Source organism: Haliaeetus albicilla, chromosome 9, assembly GCF_947461875.1.
Source record: "Haliaeetus albicilla chromosome 9, bHalAlb1.1, whole genome shotgun sequence".
Classification (NCBI taxonomy): Eukaryota; Metazoa; Chordata; class Aves; order Accipitriformes; family Accipitridae; genus Haliaeetus; species Haliaeetus albicilla.
The window spans coordinates 9839276-9861350 of NC_091491.1; the positions used below are offsets into that span (position 1 = coordinate 9839276).

At 47.9% G+C, this 22075-nt stretch overlaps 1 protein-coding gene across 7 annotated transcripts in view; it reads left to right on the forward strand.

The window, feature by feature from the left end:
- The first annotated feature begins 10736 nt into the window (after window positions 1–10736).
- The window catches only part of GTF2I (general transcription factor IIi), an 80464-nt gene continuing 69125 nt past the window's right edge, over window positions 10737–22075 (forward strand). For 6 of the 7 annotated variants that reach the window (XM_069791483.1, XM_069791487.1, XM_069791485.1 and 3 more), the window contains exon 1: window positions 10737–10867. The gene's annotated coding sequence lies outside the window, so the exon portion shown is untranslated. Of the gene's footprint in view, window positions 10868–11486; window positions 11593–22075 lie in introns of those variants that run through there. The other variant, XM_069791484.1, reaches the window with a different exon arrangement.

A 22075-nucleotide genomic window follows, 5' to 3' on the forward strand; every position in this document is an offset into this window, starting at 1 on the left:
TTTCCCTCAGCTGTAATTCTCACAGCTTCCCTAATCTTGATCCCACAGTTGCAGGGTATTTTTATACCCAGTTTTTGTGTATAACGTGATTATCTGCTGAATGGGATCTGCTCCATTACAATTAGACAAGTGAAGATGCAGATCTTAACACTTGAGCCACGTTTCTCATTTATTACTTTTCAAAGACTTTGGTGGGTTGGTTTTTTTTTTTTGTTTATGTGTTTACAAATCCAATAACAATCCTCATTAAGAGTTGCAAAACATGAAGCCATTTTGATCCCAGGCAGATGGCAGCTAAATGAAGTTTAATTAAAGAATGAGAGCTTTGATTCAAATCATTTTTAAAAAACATAGTGCACCGAGATGCTAGAGAACAGCATAAACAGCATCTGTGCTTTTATTCAGAAGCCCGAATGCATTTGCGAGGAAACACTTTGCAAACCCTTTTGGAGCAATCAGGGGTTGTGGGCTGCAGCTCGATGGGCTGGCACAGCCGGCTGGGTGCCTGCAGAAACCTCCCTCCCCTGATGCCACGGCAAGGCCAGGAAACTAATAATGCCGCCAAGCGCAAGGTCTCGCTTCCTTCTTTGGGTGTTTTTTTTTAATTTTTACCTTTGAAGAGTTCAGCTGATGGCAAAATAAGACTTGATTTGAGATACAATCAAGTTTCAGGCTATTTTCCAGCAGTCGTTACACCCCCACACACACCCTGCCCCGCAGTAACTAGCCCCTTCCAGCAGCGCGCGAAGCAGTATGGCTAGCATATACCTTACGTGTAGTCCTTTGTAGCCTATACACCTTAAAGCATGTTGCTTATCAAAGGCTAAAGCTAAATGAAATGGAGGCTGAGATGGCATGGGAGGCTCTGTCCCAGTGGTGCCAAGGCTTGACTGCCCCAGGAACCCCCCCCCAGGCGGCTCCGGCCGGGGCTCAGAATCATAAACCATTTAGGTTGGAAAAGACTTTCAAGATCACCGAGTCCAACCGTCAACCATTCCCACTAAACCATGTCCTGAAGTACCCCATCCACTCGCTTTTTGAATACCTCCAGGGATGGTGACTCCACCACTTCCCTGGGCAGCCTATTCCAATGTCTGACAACCCTCTCAGAAAAGAAATTTTTCCTAATATCCAACCTAAATCTCCCTTGCCGCAACTTGAGGCCATTTCGTCTCATCCTATCACCAGCCACCTGACAGAAGAGACCAGCACCCACCTCACTACACCCTCCTTTCAGGTAGTTGTAGAGAGCAATAAGGTGTCCCCTCAGCCTCCTTTTCTCCAGACTAAACAGCCCCAGCTCCCTCAGTCCCTCCTCATAAGACTTGTTCTCTAGACCCTTCACCAGCTTTGTTGCCCTTCTCTGGACACGCTCCAGCACCTCAATGTCTTTCTTGTAGTGAGGGGCCCAAAACTGAACACAGGACTCAAGGTGCGGCCTCACCAGTGCCGAGTACAGGGGAACAATCACCTCCCTGCTCCTGCTGGCCACACTATTTCTGATACAGGCCAGGATGCCGTTGGCCTTCTTGGCCACCTGGGCACACTGCTGGCTCATGTTCAGCCGGCTGTCAACCAGCACACGCCCAGGTCCTTTTCTGCCGGGCAGCTTTCCAGCCACTCTTCCCCAAGCCTGTAGCGCTGCACGGGGTTGCTGTGACTGAAGTGCAGGACGTGGCACTTGGCCTTGTTGAAACTCATACAGTTGGCCTCAGCCCATCGATCCAGCCTGTCCAGATCTCTCTGGAGCCTTCCTACCCTCAAGCAGATCAACCCTGCCTCCCAACTTGGTATCATCTGCAACTTGCTGAGGGTGCACTCAATCCCCTCATCCAAATCATTGATAAAGATATTAAACAGAACAGGGCCCAACACTGAGCCCTGGGGAACACCACTTGTGATCCGCCGCCAACTGGATTTCACCCCATTCACCACAACCCTCTGGGCTCGTCCATCCAGCCAGTTTTCCACCCAGCGAAGAGTACACTTGTACACTCAGCACTTTCCCCATGTGCCCACCCAGCTATAGCAGGGTTTAAGGCCCACTGTGTGCCCCTGTGCAGGAGGGTGCAAGGGGGAGGACAGCCTAGCAGATGCTTTTCCATACCAAAATTTTCTGTGGTCCCAGTGAGAAGCAGGCAGAGGTTTCTGTGCAGGCTCTTTCTCCGGCAGAGCGGACACCCGGAGTCTTTCCAGGAGTGGCAGCTACTCGACAGAGCAATGGCTCTTATTTAGTTCATGTGTCTGCAAGTTGCATGACCTTCGGCCATGGCTTTCCTTCCCCCGGCACAGCCAGAAAACCACGCCGTGCTCAAACCACACAGGGTGTTCGGTGCTTTCCATCCCCCACATAACTTATATATAACATATAACTTGTGCTTTGCCACCTCTTGGATTATTTTCTCTGGTTAATGGCTCAAACACTGTTCAGGTTAAATGGGTAGTCCTATTGATTGGGATTACCTAATCCAGAGAAAGACCCCCCCACTGATATACTGGTACTGCTGGATGGGAGAGCTGGTGTGCAGCAGTGACGCTGGAGGCTCCGGGGTCAATCGGGGGGATGAAGCTGTGGTGCTGTAATTCACGAAAACACTGCCAGCGGAGTATCTAAGTCTTTGTTAAATGAATGTATTAAACAGCTGTCTCAGACTCAGATTAACAGGTCCGTGGGGTATAAAGGCAGACTGATGTAGCTGAACTGAACTGGTGTGCTCTCATGCGGAGATTAATGTCTTTTCATGAGTGGGGTTTTTTGAGGGGTGATGTTTAAGTGGAATGAATCTCTGTGAGCCATCATTAAAGTTATTTATTAATTTTTTCCCCAATAAGATTATGAAATGGGCACTTCTGGAAGGGACGGGCCGAATCCCCAGGAAGACCATTTGTCTTACTAAAATGGCTTCACAATCCTCATGGCAGGGGCTGGGATTTCATCACTGCCTGCGGCATTTGGAGATGCAGGGCTGCGGCACATCCGCTGCCGTCGGCAGGCTCGGGGAGGAGGGAGCTCTACTTTGCCCTGTTCTGCTAATGGCAAATGGTGGCAGAGAAGACTGCTGGAGGTCTCCCCTGGTAGCAGCTGTGTGGTCACAGGAGGGTAATGAGGCTCCTCGTTAACCTGCACATTAATAACTCTCTGAGAAGGGCCTGGGCAGCAGCTTTTTAAGGGAAAAGGGAGGAGAAGAAGGGTGCTGGGAATGGTTCATCAAGAATCAGGGAGGCATCTGTGCAACTCTGTGCCAAAGGATGCCATGGAAAGTTTGTGTGGGCTCAAGGGGAGGCTGGAGAAGTAACTTGGAAGCAAGATCTGTTGAGGGCTACCAAGCTGGCAAACCACATCGGGTGTGGGAACCTCCCCAAAATACCTGGGATCTGGGTGAGTACTTGCGGAAAGCGTTGCCTGTGCTTGTCCTGTTCCCTTCTCGGGCCACCTCTGCACAACCACAGTAGTGTCCACCTGCGCCGTGACCCAGCCCCGCAGCCTGAGCTGTGTAACAGGCCCTGCCTGTGTAACCCAGGGCTCGCTCTGGGGAAGTGCTTGGGCTAGGCAGGCATGTTTCATGGAGACTTCCTGCTCTTCTTCTTGGTCCTCTGGACACACAGCTCTAAAGGTTTGCACAGACCTGCCCTGCAGTTCTCTTCCTCGGGTTTGGAAGAGCTGGGAGGGTCACAGGTGACCTGTGCTGGGGAAAGCAATGAGGACTCCTTCGGTTGTGCCCCAGCTCTGCTTTGGCGTTGGTCCTGCTGAACCCAAGCTGAGATGTCTGAGCTGGTTTGGACCCACTGGGCTTGTTCTCTTGGGTCTTATGTTGTGTGAACACCAAGGGATTGCTTCTGGCACCTGCATGGGGATGTGCCCGGGTGCAATCCAGCATCACCCACCAGTGAGGTGCTGCTGCGCCCAGGGCATGGCCCATCCTGGGAAAGCCCCAAGAAGCAGCTGCCGTTGAGTGGCCTGTGATGATGATCTCTCCTCCCATCCCACTTCAGAGCTTTCTCTGAATCACTCTCCCCATTTCTCTGACTAAATCAGCACAACTGATTTCCAAACAGATGAGGTGAACTAAGAAAACAACCACCACTGCCGCATGTAGCACCATCACTGCTTTGCTATGTGGTGGCACAGGATTTCTTCTCTGTTATAAAGATACCACATTGGCTTGCCAGCTTGGAAACCTCCAGCTTTAGGATAGACCCTGGCAGTGCTGGTGTCAGTCTACGGAGAGCTGACTGCAGGCTCGGGGTCTTATGAAGGATTATAAAATCCTCAGGAAAGAGGTGCATCTGACTTGTCTACAGCAGCAAGCTTCCTCGCAGTTGCTCTACTGATATGAATGGCTCATTTTAAGCTGCTGGTTATGTTGCTGATGTCTGCATGAGTAAATCTGTCTTCTGTTGCAACCAGGACAAAAAAAGACCCTCTTCTTCACACCCAAATGTCGATAGACCTGAGCGCAGAATAATTGGAGATAAGGACGCAATAGGCTGAATGCGTTTAGAAGAACTAATAGATCTGCAGGCATATAAGTGATAGTGACAGCTGACTGTGTTCAGCCAAAAATAAATAAGATGGCCCTGTGTTTGCCTCGGGAAGCCTCTGCAGAGGATGGCATTGATGTGCGAGAAAGCTCCTCCATGGAGTGCTGACGTGCTGCTCATGCCGGTGCTGCCAGGCACCTCTCCGGGAAGGACAGTGATGGATGTGGACAAACACGCTCTCCCTTGGTGAGGAATGCTGAATGGTGAGTTTGCACAAAAAAAAACCAGTTTTGCAGCTGAGGAAAACTGCATCTGGCTTTGACTTTTCGCCACTGAGATGATCAGGGCAGAGTGCTCCCATGTCCCGGGCTCCCTTCTGGGAACACCGGGCTGCTCCTTGCTGCTCAGTTTTAAACTCCTTCACCATCACTTTCAGGTGGCTTTTGGCCCCTTGGGAGAAATTGTTGCTGTGCCCGGGGGAGGTGAGTAGATCCAGGTGCCCGTCAGGTTTGGAACAGACCTGCTGAAGAGCTCCTAACCCTAGAAGGTGATCCCCATCACAGCCAGCCTGCTGCCACCTCCTCCTTGCCATGGTCCCTGGCCAACCCCCGCCCAGCTTGTGCAGGCAGGAGTACGTAAGGGGAAGGGATGGACAGTGTCAAGGAAGATTGGACTGGAACCATAACCTGAACACAGGCAATCCCCTAAAATGTTTATTGGGTTTGTTGAAATTTTTTTACTTTCGTATAAACACATTTTTTACAGTTTAGCTGCCAATGAAATTGTTCTATAATGTAAAGCAAAAACGCTCCCGAACTCCTTTCTTTTAGAAACGTGGGTCAAGTAGAAATGTCTGTCGTCTTTTATTGCAAACAAGTACAAGAATCCCTTTTCAGCCTTCGGTAGTGTGGGTATTCATATCAAAAACATAGGTGCCCAAACTGCTGGTCTGTTTGTCAACAGCTTTGTCTAGGCTCCATAATTACACTGGCAAGGATTTCTTAGTGAGGAGCATGAAGGGGGAAGAAAAACCCAACCCAAACCAAAAAAACCCTGAAAACCCTCTCTTGGATGACAAAGCATCGCTGGCAAACTCCGGATCTAATTGCTTCCCAATAGCAAAAAAATAATTTAAGTTTATTTGAGGGATTGGCTGAACATACGAGGCACAAGCACTGCTGGCTTCTGCGTCGCTGGAAGGTCTTTGTTATACAGCTGAATTAATTTGCAGTGCGCCTGCAGTAGATGTGAACGATTGCGTTTCGTGTTTGCTCACTTTGTCCCTTCTGCTGCCCGGGACTCTTTGCAGTGCCGGCCCAAGCCTGGCGCTGGGCTGGAGCCGGCCCAGGAGCGCGTGGCGGGATGCTGGCACATCTCCCACTCTGCCATCTTGTGCACAACCGTCTCGGCTTTCATTTTAGAAACACTCGGTCCCTGGCTGGTATGGCTGGGAGGAAAATTTGGGAAGCACAAGCTGATGCAGCAACGTCTGTACGAGCCTGCAAGTGCAGCGACCATTTTGAGACGTGAATAATTACTCAGCAGCCACAGATACTTTTAATGTCCCCATTAACTACTGTGCTCATCAAAGCATCTTACTGCACAGATTTGCCGGGTATTTTCAAAGTGGCAACCTCTTCTGTGCTATAAGTAGATGCGTATAGGGGTCCCCATGACCTATTGCTAGCATCTGCAATTTCGGATAGCGTGTCAAGTTGAGTTGTTTTTTTTTTTTTTATTCCTGATCTTCGGAAAAATGCATATTTACTGTCACTGTAACCCTCTGTCACAAAAGATGAACTATTTTTAAATGCTTCCTTCTTCTTTTGAAGAGTTACAGTACAGAATTCTGCCTGCTCTATAGACGTTATATTGTCATTAAAAATGATGGTAATAGAAGGAACTTGATTTAAGATCATCACTCTGGGAGGACGTGGAGGGGAGAGCCAAGACATTCTAGTACCTCTTCCCTTGCTAAACTTCCCAGGACATCCTTAACTGAGGGCAGAGGAGTAAACGATAGGAGAAAATGGTGCCTGTGCTTTTACTAGCCAAATATTTGTACTGCCCATGTGTTCACCAGCCTTATCATGTGCACCATGTTCAAAGGAAAAATACAGGATGTCCTTATTTACTATCTAATAGAGAAAAAGCTTAGCGAAAGAAAACTGCAGAGGAATCTAGGCAACTGGAGCAAAGAAAAATTGGTAAAGGAGCATGAAATAAGCTTATCTGGAGCCATGTGCCGGAAAAATGTGGATCACTATAGTCTTGTTCTGGTCTGTCATCACTACTGGTCTCTGATACAAAGAGCACATTGCTGCTCCTGGGCTGTAGTGGAGCTATAGTGGTTTGGGAGTTGCAATTAAAAAAATAAATTGGGAGAAGGAAAGGGATTCTATTTACATATAAAAGAAACTGTTACAGTGAGGAACTACAAACCCTGTGCTCTGAGGGTCTGACAGATTTGCACATAGCTTCCAGACACTGCAGTCTGACTTCTGCACAAAATACAACACAATTCTGCGCTGTTTTTTTCTGAAAGGTTAGGGCTTCCTCCTTCCTTTCCCTCTGCACTTGCCCTCTGTTCAAAGGTTATACATGTGAATCCTGGAACTAAGGCACTTTGGGAAAGAGATGGCAAGACACCAAGTAAAGCCTGGTAAACTGAGGCACGTATCCCGTGCTGGACAAAGATAAGGCAGTACCGGGCGGAAGAACTGAGATTGGATCTGAACCCTCCGCGTGTGAAGTTTTTGCAGGGGTTTCGAAGTTTTTCTGCCTGGAAAAGCAGGTCTGTGGTGATTAGTGTAAGACTGGTTGGTTTCTCCTTGCCCTCGCCCCTTCACAGATTTTTGAGGACTCCAATAGTTTCAACAGGCATACATCAAGGTTTTCAGACTCTCAGATGTTAGATGGAAGTTGTCAAGGATATTTAGATTTACCCATAGAAACTTCAAGGGCGAGTTGACTGAAATCCCCTATGCTGCACTTAGCTTGAGGTTAAATTTGTAACTTCTTGCATGTAGTGAAACAAAGCCTTCTGATAAAGACAGCCTCGCTCTTGTGAGTGCTAAAGAGAATAATACAAGTTCCTGGGGATGAAACAGAATAATTCCCCAAACTAATGAGTAGGTAAAAAAGATAAACTGTATGTATTGGTCTCAATTTCTTTTCAGAAGGCAGCTACGAGCTTGAAATAGAATTTCTCTTTTTTTTAAAAAATGGTGATAAAAATAACTGAATTCAACTCTTCTCTTCCAACGTTTTTGGTTTCACAGTCTGGCTCCCTTGTTTAAGAAAAATGTTTTGCTTGCCTTGTAGTCGTGTGAAAATCTTTTTCAATCTGTAGCTGAAGCCCAGCTGGTTAACTAGTAGAGGGAAAAGCAAAGCGATACAAAATACTTTAAACCAAGGAATTTAGATCAAAGTATTTTCTGCTGGAAGACCTGGCCTTGAATTTTAAACTTAGAAAGAGTATCAAGATTAACTGGTCAGATGTTATATATAACAGCCAGTTCAGGAATCTGCTGGTAAAAATCCACGGAGACTGTGTGTTAAGCTGGATGTCTTTTCTAGAAGGAAGCTGCTTGAATTTCCAGGCTCTGCACTGATGGAGAAATTCCCGTGGTCTATGGTAATATGTTACAGTTGTTAATTACTCTAGCTACGAAAAACATACAAGTTATTTCTAGTCTGAGCATTGATTTACAACACCCAGTGAATGTCTCCGATGGATTTAGAAGCCTTAAGGAACTAATTTTTCAGTTAGTCATCTCGTAACCGCAATGGGTAAACATTATTCCACATAAAGCATGACTTAAGTTAACTCTCTGACTTCCGTTAACTCCTAAACTTTATTCAGCTCCATAGCTCATGTGGCTGGATCAGGTGGTAGACAGGGATACAGAAGAGCGGGAAGAATCTTCTCCCGGAGAAATACCGAACTTCCACTCTTCTGAGGACCCACATGGTAGCAAATGAGCCACGGCAACAATGGTCTTACCAGCGGGAAGCAGCTGCCACGTACAACTCTCAAAATAAATCATGACATGATGCTGTGTAACCAAAAGGGCATCTTCTCTGCAACCAGGAGCCGTCCATACCTGCAGGACAAGGGTCCGGATGCAGCCCCTGAATGATGTCCTGGCAATGAGCTTCCATTTCTTAGGCAGGTAAAACTCCTCCTGTCTTCTGGGAGGATTTGCTTGAGTAACTTTTGAACAGGGTGTACTTGGAACATCTAAATGTGTATGAAATGGCCAGTATGGGCTCTGTGTGCAGTAAGGTACAGCTGGAAGGTGACAGCATGCCGCTACCGTGGAGCGATGCCTTCCACTAAAAATGCCATCTAAACCGCAGAGAGCTGACATACTGATTTAGAAAACAGTTGTGGCTGCTTAGAAAGATTTGGCGTCCCTCGTGCTAAAGTCCTTCACCAGAGGTTATGCCTTTCCCTCCACAGGATCCGCAAAAAGGAACCACCCAAGTGCCACAGGGTGAAATCTTCTGGTTTAGGTTAAGCTGCTGCTGAAAGTGGGTGGTAGTTTTTTTTTTCTATTGGGTGTTTTGGGGAATTTTGCAGGGGGAGGGGTTGCTGGGTTTTTGGGGGATTTTGGGGGGTTTTTTTTGCTAGGCCACTGCAGGATGCTTGCTTCTGTCTCCTTTCCCACAATGTACATGATGAGAACAGTTACGTCCAGCTCAACATTGGCAAGGAACCACTGAGAGCCACAACATCTTGAATCACTCGGACCGTTTGCTCAGGGGCCGCTGGTCAGCGTTTGCAGATGGATGTTTTTTGCACAAAGTCCATAGCCTCAACAGTGATGGTGTGGGGACGTCCAAAGCGCCTCCTGCAGGGTCCTTTCCCAGCAGGCAGCTTCTGAGCTTTATTCCCCCATTTGATTTATAGCTATTTATTGCACCTAGGAGGAAGCTGGATGCTTTCAACTAAGCACGCTTCCGTTTCCTTTACGAATTAGATTTACTTGCGCTCGTAGTGTTTGGTGGTTACTCTTGACCAACCTTAAACACGCTGTTAACGTTTCAAAAATACCATTAAGAGTTTTATAGGCATCGTAACAGCCCTATACACACTACAAACAAAATCTCGGTATTTACAAAAATGAAAGTTGGATTTAAAAACTAGCTGGTTTTAACAGCAGTTCTTTTGATTTGGAACCAATTTTGAAATGCAATGTTTGCCTTTGAATGGAAAACTTCCCATGCACATCTATCACACGGAACCTAGATTCAAAGGAAAAGAATAGCGACGCCGGCTGAAAGGTTTGCCTGGTTATGCCCAGGTGAACAGGTCTCATAGACAGCATCAATTCCGCTGAGCACCTTTGTAAAAGTAATAACCTCACCGGCAGCAACAAGGGAAAAAATTGTTTTGCTGTGAAGTTCTTTATTAAACCAAAAGCGGGCTTTCTGCTTGCGGGAGGCTGTTGCCCCCAGTGTTGGTTCCGCAGCACCCGGGAGCGGCTCCGGGGTGTTAAACCCGGCCGGTTTTTGCGGGAAGGGAGGGAACGCCGCGGGGCTGCCGAGCCGAGGCCTCTGCCAGGGCCGGCCGGGCAGCACCGCGCACCGGAGCCGCAGGCTCCGACATGCGGGAGGCGTTGTCGGGGCTCGCCGCCGCTCACCCGAGCAGCGCCACGGGCCATCAGCCACGTAAGGGGCGAGCTGACACGGGGAGGCCCCGCGGGGCAGCCGGCGGCTCCCCTCGCTGCCCCGGGCCAGGCCGCGGGCAAGGAGGACGGGGGACGGCCCGCCGGCGGCGGAGCCCTCCCGGGGCGGCGGCGGCGGCGGCCTGAGGGCGCGGGGTGGAGGGAGGCGGCCCCCCCCGGGCCGCGCTCGGCCATCTTCCGCCCGAGCCCCCTCGCCCGCACCCGCCCGAGCGGCCAGCGCCGCGCCGGCCCCGCTCCCCCTCCGGGCGTAGGGCTCCGTACGCCCATCCTCCCCGCGCGGGGCACGGCGGGAGCCGCAGTCCGCCGCCCTCCCCTCGGCCCGGCCCGGCCGCCGTCGGCGGACTACAGCTCCCGGCGGCCCCCGCGAGGGGCGCGCCTGCGCAGCCGGGGCTCCGGGAACAAAAAGACCTCCCCCCTCCCCTTTTCCCCTCCCCTGCCCTCCCCTCCCCCGGAGCGGCGCTGGGCTCAGCCCGAGACCGTGAGGGGAAAAGCGGGGCCGCGCGGCGGCCGGGCCCATCGCCGCGCCCGCTGGGCCCGCCAGCCGCCGAGAGGCCGCGGGGGGTAAACCGGCCCCTGCCAGCGGGGCTCCGCCGCCGCTCCCCTCACCCCCCGCTCCCGGGCCTCCTCCCGCAGCCCGGCGGCGCCTCCTCGCCTCCAGATAGTGGGACCGGGCTGCCCGCGCCCGGCGGCGGGTGAGTGGGAGGGCGGGATCGGGCCTCCCCGGTACGAGGCGGGGCGGGGGACGGGACTGTTACCCCGCGGGTCCCTGAGGGCAGACACCCCCCCCCCCCCCCCGCCCCGGCCCGGAGCGCGGGGGAGGGGGGGCGGGCGCCGCATCCCCCGGGGGGGCGGGGGGAGCTCCCGCCGCCGCTCGGCGGGCTGCGGGAGGGGCCGGGGGGGCGCGGCGGGGCGGCTGTCCGCGCGCTGTCCGCGCGGTCCTGCCGGGGGCGGGGGGAGGGACTGCTTGCCCCCTCCTCAGCGACCCGCGCGCGGTGGGGGGGGGGGGGGGGGGGGGAAGTGGGGGGCGGGGCTCCGCGCCCTTCACCGCCCCCTCCCCCGGGACCCCGGCCGCTGGGAGGAGGGGGCGCTGCCGCCGTGCCGCCGCCTCCCATTGGCTGGCGGGGCGGCGCGCACGTGCCGGGGGCCTGCGCGGGGCGGTGGCGATTGGGCGCGGGCGGGAAGGGGCGGGGCGGGGTAGGCGAAAGAGCTGCGGTGGGACCCGCCGCCCCCGCCCAAGGGCCGTGGCGGGACCCTGCCCCGGGGGGCGGCGGCTCCTTCCGCCATGGCGGGGGCGAGAGGGAGGGTGCGCGTTTGGGGTTGTGGGCGCGGGGCGAGGGCCGAGCCCCTGCCCTGGGACAGCGCACATCGGCGTAGGCCAGTGCCCGGGCGCCGGGGAGGAAGTGCACAGGCAGCTCAGGTGAGGAGTGCGTGGATACGGCTAGTAAGCAGAAGGACTTTTTTTTGCTTTTCTTAAAATCTAGAGGCGTTTAGTCCCCCCCCCCTTTTTTTTTTCACCTCTTCCATTTACCAGGCGACTTAACTGTGAATTCAGTCTAGCGCTTCAGTGTCTCCCTGCGCTCTAGTCAGCTGTCAAGGGGAGCAGATTGCCTGGGGGAGAGCGTTAGGGCAGGAGAGCTCGGCAGAGAGACCCGCTTCTGCAGAGGGGGTGCTGGAGGCCGGCAGCCAGCAAAGGTGGGGTGATGTGCAGCAGCACGGCCGGCAGCAGAGGACTTCCCTACCCGGCAGGAAAGAATTGTTACAGAAGTCTGTCAACCTGATGGTTAAGTGAGGTCGACGTAAAATCGTACACCTGTGTGGATGTGTAACATTACCGGCCTCTCTTGGATTCGTGGCAATGTTTTTAATCGTCACAGTGTTTTGGGTATCACCTCTCGTGTTTCCAGCTCTTTATTTGAAGGCTTCTTTTGCCAACGGTTTGGTGTGTAAGTTGCTTGAGAGAAACATCCGCGTGGTGACTGTTTAATGAGTGCAGCCATCCTCTTGTAAGCTAATGATGTAGCTGAGTTGTTGTCAGCATGTACAAATCTTTCGGTTAATATCTCACAACAAGGAGGAACTTTTAGACTATGTTTTTAAGTATACCTAATATTTGTTTCTGCTTGTCTAACTTTAACTCTGCAATTAAAATAACAAAACCTTATGAAACGTATTTAAAAAAACACCACCCCACCCCCCCCAAAGAAACCCAACAAAACAACAAAAAAACCAAAAGAAAGGCTTGTATATCCATTAGGTAAATTAGATGGCATAGAAGTTTGTCCCCTGTACGGCCTGGTAAGAGGCTACTGACAGCCCTTTGTCTTATCCATCAGGATATGAAACCTTTTCATAGAAGTTTGATTGAAACTTGTGTTCCTCTGGAAAGACTGTGGATTTGTAATTTTCTGACAAAAAGTTACTGACGCATTCCCAAACTCTTGCTTATGGAATTGACTTCTATTTCTGGTCTCGGATCCTGGGTGGAGAGAGACTTCTCATAGGATTGACCTAAATGCTTTAATTCAAGGAAGAACACGTGTAATTGATTCCATGGAAATTGGTGTTCTGGTTTGTTTGGTTAATACAGCAGTAGAGCAAGGGAGAGAGATGCAGAGGGAATTAAGTGACCAAATAGAGGGGACTGATTACTGCTGAAGAGTGATGGGGCGATTAGTTTCACAGGCTTCCCAGAGTGCCCTGATGCATGCCGTGATGGGCAGCAGCAGCACACTGGTGCGGACACAGGGCAGTTCACTGCATGAAGCTACTGTGCAAAGATGTGCACTTTAGGTACTGGCTATATACTGATAGGATGATTTTTTTTTTTCAAGGTGTTAGAACACAAATGCGTGTTTAGTGTTGGTTTAGCTCTTTGTGGGAACCCCAGAGGAATTAAAGGTATTTAAATCACTTTGAGCCTTTTGTTTCCTGTGGCTGTTGCAGTATGACATAGATATCCAAAGGACCAGCTCACACTAGCGAGGACAATTTCTCACCCTGGAAAAAGTGCCAGCACCAGTTCTGTTATAATTAAATAAATATTAATACAGTTTAGACTAATTCACTTCTCAAATATTATGTGTAAGTGTTGATGGACACATAGAACTAAAGTAATTGTTATTCAACATGGTTATCATGTTGACTAAGTAAATATAATTATACTGGTAAAGACAGAAATTGTCAGATGGTCAGGACTGCCGTGATTAATATTTCATTTTGTTTACATGGTTTCACTGTAATTCACAAATGCCTAGGTGCTGCAGTAGGACACTGTGTACTTAAAAACTAAAAAAACTAAGTGAATTGTTCCCCGAGTCTGTCCGGCTTTAATGTAGAAATGGAGTTTCATGCTAATGGTTTCTTAACTACTCCAAACTGGGTAGTAAGTTCACTTATATATAGCTGCCTTGTGATGTATTTAGTTACACACTGCATTTTCATTTTATCTAAAATTTCATTATGATATGCTGGTCTGGATTGGAATCTTTAGAAGTAGTGAAAAGCAAATTTAAATATCTCTTTGCAAACATGCAGGCTTATGAATGAGAGAAATCAGAGGTGCTTTTAGAATAACGGTTGCTGGAATCGTGTTTTACTTTTTTAACGGTTCTTAAGAGTAGCAGAGGTAGTTGCATCTAGGCTGACTAAAAAGTCATCATGTGGTGCTGAGTATCATAAAAGTACCTAGAAAAATGGGAATGAATTATTACTGGTTTTGGGGGGGAGGGTGTCTCACAGCTGCGTCATGAACTGTGCCCCCTACCCCCAGCGAACTGCTGCTGGTTTCGTGTGACTTTGTGCTGTCTTGGTGCTATCGGGTGTGCTGAGCACCAGGTGTTTCCCCTCAGAGCTTTGTTTGCTAGGGGCCCTTGTTCTCTTTCCCGACTGCCTTTGGTTGCTGACCTTCTGTTCGGCTGCCCTCGGAGGAAAAAAATGAAAGCTTAGATCAGTGAGCACTACAGTAGGGATTTGGGGCAGTGTGTTGGTTTACAGTGAGATTTTAAGTGGCACGATTCTGCGAATCTTTTCATTAATTAGAGAGGGATGTGGTGCTGTAAGTAGCACTGCTGGTGTGTACGCTCAGTGCTCCGTCTTGTTGATTCTGCTGCTGCGAGTTAAATCCCTGCAGTGGGAGTTGGATGAAATGGCGACAGCAAACGTCCCAGCTGCCGTGTTTAATGGGTCACTCACTGTTGCTGCGCTTGTAATGGTGTCGGGTGTGAATGGCAAAAGGGTGCTTACCAGGGAACATGCTCCTCGGGTGAAACCGGTGAGTGCCCTGTCTGTATTCGTGGTGTCTCGGACTAGAAAGCGATATAGCTTAAGGTTAGGGAGATAAACACACTTAATTTTTAGTGAGCAAAGGAGCAAGAAGGTTGACTTTAACCATGATGTGCACTTTCCTGAATCAGCTGCTCTGCTGCTCCAGATGAGAGGCTGGAAAAAAAGGCAACAGAGATACTTCAGGGAGTATGTGTGGAAGGGAGATGGGCAGAGCCTCCCTGACACGTTAAGGCCTCTTAAGGGCTACTTTGCTGTTCTTGAGGGTTGTTTCTATTCATTTTGGGGGGATGGTTAGCAGCCTGGGCTCAGTCTTAGCTAAGAGCTGACCATGCATATGTACATGATACTGCTCTGTAGCCAATGAGTCCAGGTTTGTACCTCCAAGGGAGCCAACTTCTGTCTGGAAGAGCTGGCAGTAAGCCAAAAGAGAGAAACCCAGATGGGTTTGAGTTGACTAAATGCCCTCTGGTATCTCCATATTGTCTCTCCTTCCTGTTCCTGATGTCAGGAAGCTTCACCCTCTTTTTTTTTGGTGTAGGCTGTAAGCAGAGTTAAACTCTGCCAGACCTTCCTCTGCCTCTTTGCTTTGGATTGAGCTGGCTCTGAACATCTGGAGCTGTTTTTGCTTGGTGTGGTCCAGCAGTGTTTGTGTTTCAGAACAGGCTGGTCCTCCACAGAGGTAACATGGATGTTGCTCATCTGAATTGATTCATAATCCACATGCACCAGATGCAGATGGTGAAGAACTGGCAATGTTTTTGTGAAGGAACTCCCAGATCCTTTGCTTCTATTTCTCTTAGGCTATGGCTGGTGAAAATATTTCCTTTCAAAAAATAATTGTGTGTATCTGAAGGTAGGAGTGTCACACAGTCTTGAGCACTCTTGCTTTTAAGCTTGTTGTATTTCTGCTACATGTGAGCAGTCTAGTGCTTGAAAGGAGCTGAAAATTGTTGCTTATAGAGTATATGTATAATTTTAAAATGATCAATGACATCATAACAAGGAAAATAGATCATCCTAATGGGATTGCGTAGGTCAGCTATGAACAGATGCTGGAGGGTGAAGGTGAGAATCTCCTAACCCTGTGTGCACTGCAGCTACGGTGGATATGTTACAGAAAATCAGAAAAAATGGTGGTAGTAGGTTTGCATCCCAACAGTTTCTATGCTAGGTTAGCTAAGAACTGTCAGACTTAACTTCCTCTGAAACACAGGATCACTGAACCAAATTGTAGGAAAAATAACAGATTTTTAGCCAAGATCTGTTTAAAAAGATGCATTTGCACTTAACAGATTGTGAGTATTAATCTGTACACTTTGGAAAGAACCAATTATGTCCTTTGTCAGAAGGCCAATATTTGGGCAGAGTTAAATATGCTGAAATTGTGCCTTGGCCCAGAAGGCAAAGAACCCAAGGGGTGAAAGCTGCAACAGCCAAGAAGCAGTCTAGCTTTGTTGGATTTTTTGTTATGTTTCTTCTTGTTCCAGCTTTGTAATGAAATGTGTGCTTTTTGTACTCTGCTAGAATAACTTCCCCCCCGCCCCAAGTATCAGAAGTGGCCTATGGGGATCTAACAGGAGCTGGACTTCTTTCCCCTAGGGAGCAGCAAATCTTCAGTGGTGTGTAAGGATGAGCTCACACAAACTCACATCCAGCTGTATGTTGGGGTTCATGGGAGTTATGCTCATTTCTACCAGTGTGGCAGGATTTGTTTTAGTGTTTGTAATGCTAGGTGAGGGGTTAGTGGAGAGACATATGCTTTGGCACTCACAGCTGCTTTTCTGGAGAGTAGCAGACAATGGATAGATGTATCATTTTGGGAATACCTGCTTGCATTGCATCTAGTGAAGGGTAAAACCGTGTTGCTATTGCTTATTAAGACTTTTCTCTAAGAAACACATATTCCATCTTTTTTTTCCTCCTCATTTTCCATGTGTATTCTTTATATGCTTAAATAACAGTTTTTCTTCATAAAGCTTAATTATTTTTTTTGGTTTTGCTGTTTGTGTGTCTCACAAGCAACTGCTAGAGAGACTATCCATTACTAGTGGGTTTATCAAGATTAGCATGTCTGCCCCTGCATGAGTACAGGGAAGATGGAAAGTAACTGTGTCTTGTGGTTTTGTTCTCTCTTACCTTGAATATTTCTATTTTTTGGTTCTTAAGAGTAGAAGCTAGCAAGAAATGTGTGGAGTGAGATACACGTTGGTTTGATTTGGCTTCCTGAAAAGCTTTGGTCTTTGTTTTTCTTCTTATAAAAGGAAAACCCAGAGTGTTTTTTAGCTCTATATCATGTGACCTTCTCATCAGGCAGCACAGCATGCTGGTTTTGGCTGGGATAGAGTTAATTTTCTTCATAGTAGCTAGTATGGGGCTATGTTTTGGGTTTGTGCTGAAAACAGTGCTGATAACAGGGGGATGTTTTTGTTATTGCGGAGCAGTGCTTAGACAGAGTCAAGGCCTTTTCTGCTCCTCACCCCACCCCACTACCGAGTATGCTGGGGGGGGCACAAGAATTTGGGAGGGGACACAGCCGGGACAGCTGACCCCAACTGACCAAGGGGATATCCCAGACCATATGGCGTCATGCTCAGCGTATAAAACTGGGGGAAGAAGGAGGAAGGGGGGGACGTTCGGACTGATGGTGTTTTGTCTTCCTGAGTCACCATTACACATGATGGAGCCCTGCTTTCCTGGAGATGGCTGAACACCTGCCTGCTGATGGGAAGTGGTGAATGAATTCCTTGTTTGCTTTGCCTGAGCGTGCGGCTTTTGCTTTACCTATTAAACTGTCTTTATCTCAACCCACGAGTTTTCTCACTTTTGCCCTTCTGATTCTCGCCCCCATCCTGATGGGGAGGAGAGAGTGAGTGGCTGTGTGGTCCTTAGTTGCCGGCTGGGGTTAAACCACAGGCAGGAATGGCTAAATGCTACATCCTCGGTACTCAACCAGTGTATTTTGCAAGGCTTTGTTCACTGTTACAAGTCTTTACTTGGGCAAAGGCTCATCTTGGCACAGTTAAACTGAAGGATTTATAGGTAATTATAACTAATATTAACTGATCTGGAAGTTCTTTTTTAGCAATATGTGATTAAGATTAATAGATATATCATAAGTGGTACTCTGGCAGCCAGCTTATAATTGTTCAAAGGATGGTTTTTAAATTGGCCTTTTTTGTGTAGCACAGTGGTAATGGGTAAGGTGTTACACTTTTTTCAAGGCTTTGCACTGGGGATTTATGTTGGGCAATGATGTTGTCACACTCTTTCTAAGGGCTGGATCTTGGAAAAGCATCCAGGTTCATTAGATCTACTGAACCATAGCCTACTCTTTCTAATAATAAACACTGTCCCGGTGGTATAGCTAAGGATAGCGGAGAAAATGGTCGTTTGAAAGGGAGAAACTGATGAAATGTTGGGGGGGGGGGGCGGGGGGGAAATCTTTCACATGTGACTTGCTGTCAAGTGGGTAGGAAGAAATATTCTTGTGCTGTTATGGTGCAACAGGATGTCTTTTGAATCTACATTAAATACTGATCTGGCACTGTCGTGGTTTAACCCCAGCCAGCAACTAAACACCATGCAGCTGCTCACTCACTTCCTGCCCCTCCAGTGGGATGGGGGAAGAATGGGGGGAGGTAAAACTCCTGAGTTTAGATAAAAACAGTTTAATAGGACAGAAAGGAAGAAAATAATAATGATAATAACAATAATAATAATAATAAAAGGATTGGAATATACAAAACAAGTGATGCATGATGTAATTGCTCACCACTCGCTGACTGATGCCCAGTTAGTTCTTGAGCAGCAATCCCTACCCCCCCAGCCAACACCTCCCGGTTTATATATATACCAGGCATGACGTCCCATGGCATGGAATACCCCTTTGGCCAGTTTGGGTCAGCTGTCCTGGCTGTGTCCCCTCCGAACTTCTTGTGCCCCTCCAGCCTTCTTGCTGGCTGGGCGTGAGAAGCTGAAAAATCCTTGACTTGGTCTAAACACTACTTAGCAACAAATGAAAACATCAGTGTGTTATCAACATTATTCTCACACTAAATCCAAAATATAACACTATACCAGCTACTAGAAAGAAAATTAACTGTATCCCAGCCAAAACCAGGACAGGCACCATGCAAACTGGTTAAAGAATGGGTATCCTAAAAAGACAAGGCACTATGACTTTATACTTTGGAAAGACTCTTCCAAATGTTATTAGCAGAGTAGTCCAATGATAACCTAACCCAACTCCTGATCCAAATGCAATTCTGAGATACTGAGGCTGTGGCCTCACATGCAGCAGCAAGGTAGCTTAGGATATGCTGTCTTCTCTGTTGAGCCAGGATGGCTGTTCATGGGGCTGTGCAGTAAATCAAACTGGAAGCCAGTCCAGTGGAGTGCTTCTCCCGTTCCCTGGCAAGCTCCCCAACTTGATTCACTGTGTGCCTATGGATCAGAAACCACCTTCCAGGGATGGGAGCAATTCTGCATGGGGGAGGAAGCCTGAGCTGGCACTTCTCTGATGTGCTTGTGCATCCACAGCCTTCAAATGATCACTAGAATTTCCTTGGTCTATTTTCTGGAAAAGGTACCTCCGCAAAATAGTGTCACGACCCAGGCTGGACGGACCAGGGAGTTCTGTTGAATTTGGAATACCCTCGGGCTAAATGAAGGTGAAACAACACCAAATGATCAGTTAAACGTTTTATTCATGGCAGAAACAAACTGAACTTGGGAGGCATTACAATAGGATTTCTCACAACAGGAATTGGCATGAAACTAGCTCAGTGACCTGTGTAACCTGTGGTAACCATGTACATCAATTCAGGGAATAGGGAGATCCCTCCCGTTGGGTCTTGAGGTTCAGAGTGGACCCCCTTGCTTTCTAGACTCCTTCTCAGAGAAGAGCCTAAGGGTGGCTAGATCCACTCTTAGTCCCAGACTTGGTCAGCAGTTTTATGTCTTAAAGGGATGAGGTGTAGGGATTATAGAAAAGGAAAGAGAAAGAGAGAAAAAGGAAAAGAGAGATTTCACCAGTCCTGTGTCCAGTGTTGGTCTAAAGGTCCAGTTCCTGTGGCTGTGTGCATGTGAGGCTTCAGTTTGTGTGCTTTTATCATCCTTGCCCCTCCTTTGGGTGGGCACTCAAACTCATTGGGCTAATTAAGTGCCAGGCATGGTTTGTGCTTTCAGAACCTTTGGGAAATGGGTCGGTGGGCTTGGGGGTCCTTTGGGGAGTAACTTCTTCCCTGCAGACATGACCATTGTTTGATCTTTGGCCATGCACAGTGAGCTGCCCTGTTAGCACGTCAGAACAGGTTGCTGCCCACCCTTGGGCATGCCCTCCCTGTCCTGTTGCTGATGGGTGCTGATCGGCTTCTTCTCAGCTGGGGTTCCTTGCTATGCAGATTTTGTTGTTATGCAGAACTTGCCCTACCACAATGTTTGAGACATTCACTCTTTCAGTCTGTCACAAATGGAAAATAAGTTTACTCTTGTTTTTACTGTGTGATTTTTCACCTAGACTGGAGTAGGTACGTATGTTAGTGCCACTGCTAGTTTGGGAGGTGTTGAACTGATGCAGAACAACTGTGTAGTTATGTTCTATTTAATCTTTAATATTGGATTGTTAAGATATAATTTTGAAAAGTCTAAAAGCTATCATGTTTAAAATCACCGTCAGCATCCTAACCCTAGATGAAGTTCCAAAGATGAGCTTGAGAACTCTATTAGGTACCAAAAAAATCATAGCTCAATGAAGACTGATTTGTCTATGTCACATCATAATCTCCCTTTTCCCTCTGATATTCCGCAAGCAGTAAGATGCCTCTCTTCCTCTGGAAGAGAACCCCGTCAGCCTCTGTCTCCCCATCCCCAGCTGACCCTCTCTTAGGTCACTGAAGCAACCAACATCGTTCAACAGTTGTTATTCCTTTATATTCACTCTTGAAGTTTTGTTCCTTTTCCAGACCTGGACCTGTTTGCCTATTCCTCAGTGTAGCTGGTGCTGGTGTTCAGACCTCTCATTACCTGCATCCTCAAACAGCTGCTGACTCTGCCACTGCTAGTTTATCTGTAGCGCAGTTTTAAAGCTGTTTAAACCTTGCCGGCCTGTGTCTGGAGAACCAGAAGGCTGCTTGGATGGCTGTTGTGAGCTTGCAGTGTTGCTAGCCTTGTGTGCTCTGCCCCCCCCGGCCCAATTTGTGCCATCTTTTTCCAATGTAAGCATGTATTATTGTTGTCCCAAAAATGGGGTGGTTTACCCAGTGTGCAAATCGCCAATATATGCACAGAGCAGAAGTATTTTATTCCAATTCATGTTTGTGCAAAGATGGGGACTAGGTGGTAATTCTCAAAGCTAGCACACCTCATGCCTAAACGGGCAAGCAATTTATACAGTTTAGTTTTACATATTTAGTTTCCAGTGTTCTTCCCCAAAACTATTGTCGGTAGTTGCTTATCCACCACAGTTTCTATTGGGCTAAAGTTTTCCCCACTTCGAATTAAAGGTAGTGTTCTTTTATTCTACAGCGCATGCTCAAGGAGGGTGGGGAGGTAAGTCTTTTTGGTCTTGAATTGAGTCGGTGGTCGTGATGTCCCCCTGCCACCTTTACCTTTCTTCCAGTCATCAAAGATCTTTGCTGACTTCATGCCTATTAGCAATTATTCAACTTCGGGCACCTCCTGCGGTAGGATGTTCCCTTCTTATCAGTCTTTTAGTTCTTCAGGGGCACAGTTGTTAGCGAGGCACGCATTGTTTATACAAAGGGCATCCTGTTTCACTAGACCTTTGTGGCCTTTTTAAGGTGGCTTAAGTACATCATTATCACATGCAATGGTTATTTGTGCTGCCCTGACTTGTCTGCACATCTAATAGGATACAGGTCACCTTTGAAAACTTGAGCCATGTCCTGTGTCCAGGTTCTGCAGGAGCAGCAAGCTGTCTCACCGAACTTTTGTGAAATGTCTCATTTATCTGAGCTATCTTGACTTTTGAGGTGATTTTTTTCAAGACTTGTGCATGGAGTTGTAACAGCTAAATCTCTACCAGTTCTCTCCTCCTCCAGGCATGTCAAATTATTGCTTTAGATATGCATAAACACAACAGGTTGCACCACCCCAATAGAAAAATGTGCTCTTAACAGCTGCTGAAACTTCATTCTCAATATATTCATTCTTGTATAGACAGTTCTGCCAGCAGAAGCAAAACAAGTCCTGATTATTACTTATTTCTTAAATAAGTTTAAAGTCTCCTGAATGACATACAGAGAATAGGTTTAAATCTCTTTTTTGTGTCACTGCTGAAATTAAGTTTTTAATTTTAGCACCTTAATTGGGACTACTTAGCTTTGGAGTTAACCCTACAACTGAAGAATATGCAAATAAAAATGTCATGTTCTGTTTATTGATACTGTTTTCTCTGAGGCCATGATTTTGGGGCAGGGTGGTGGTTTGTTTTGAGCTAGGCCATGATAATTACAGGAAGGATTGTTCTAATACTTGTGTCGTAACTATGACTTGCCATTTCTTTTCTGTATGTTAATGCCAGTGGGTTTTGCTGTGTTTATCTAGACTGCTGGAGTTGCAAACACGCTTTGAAAGAAAAATCAATGTAAATTCAG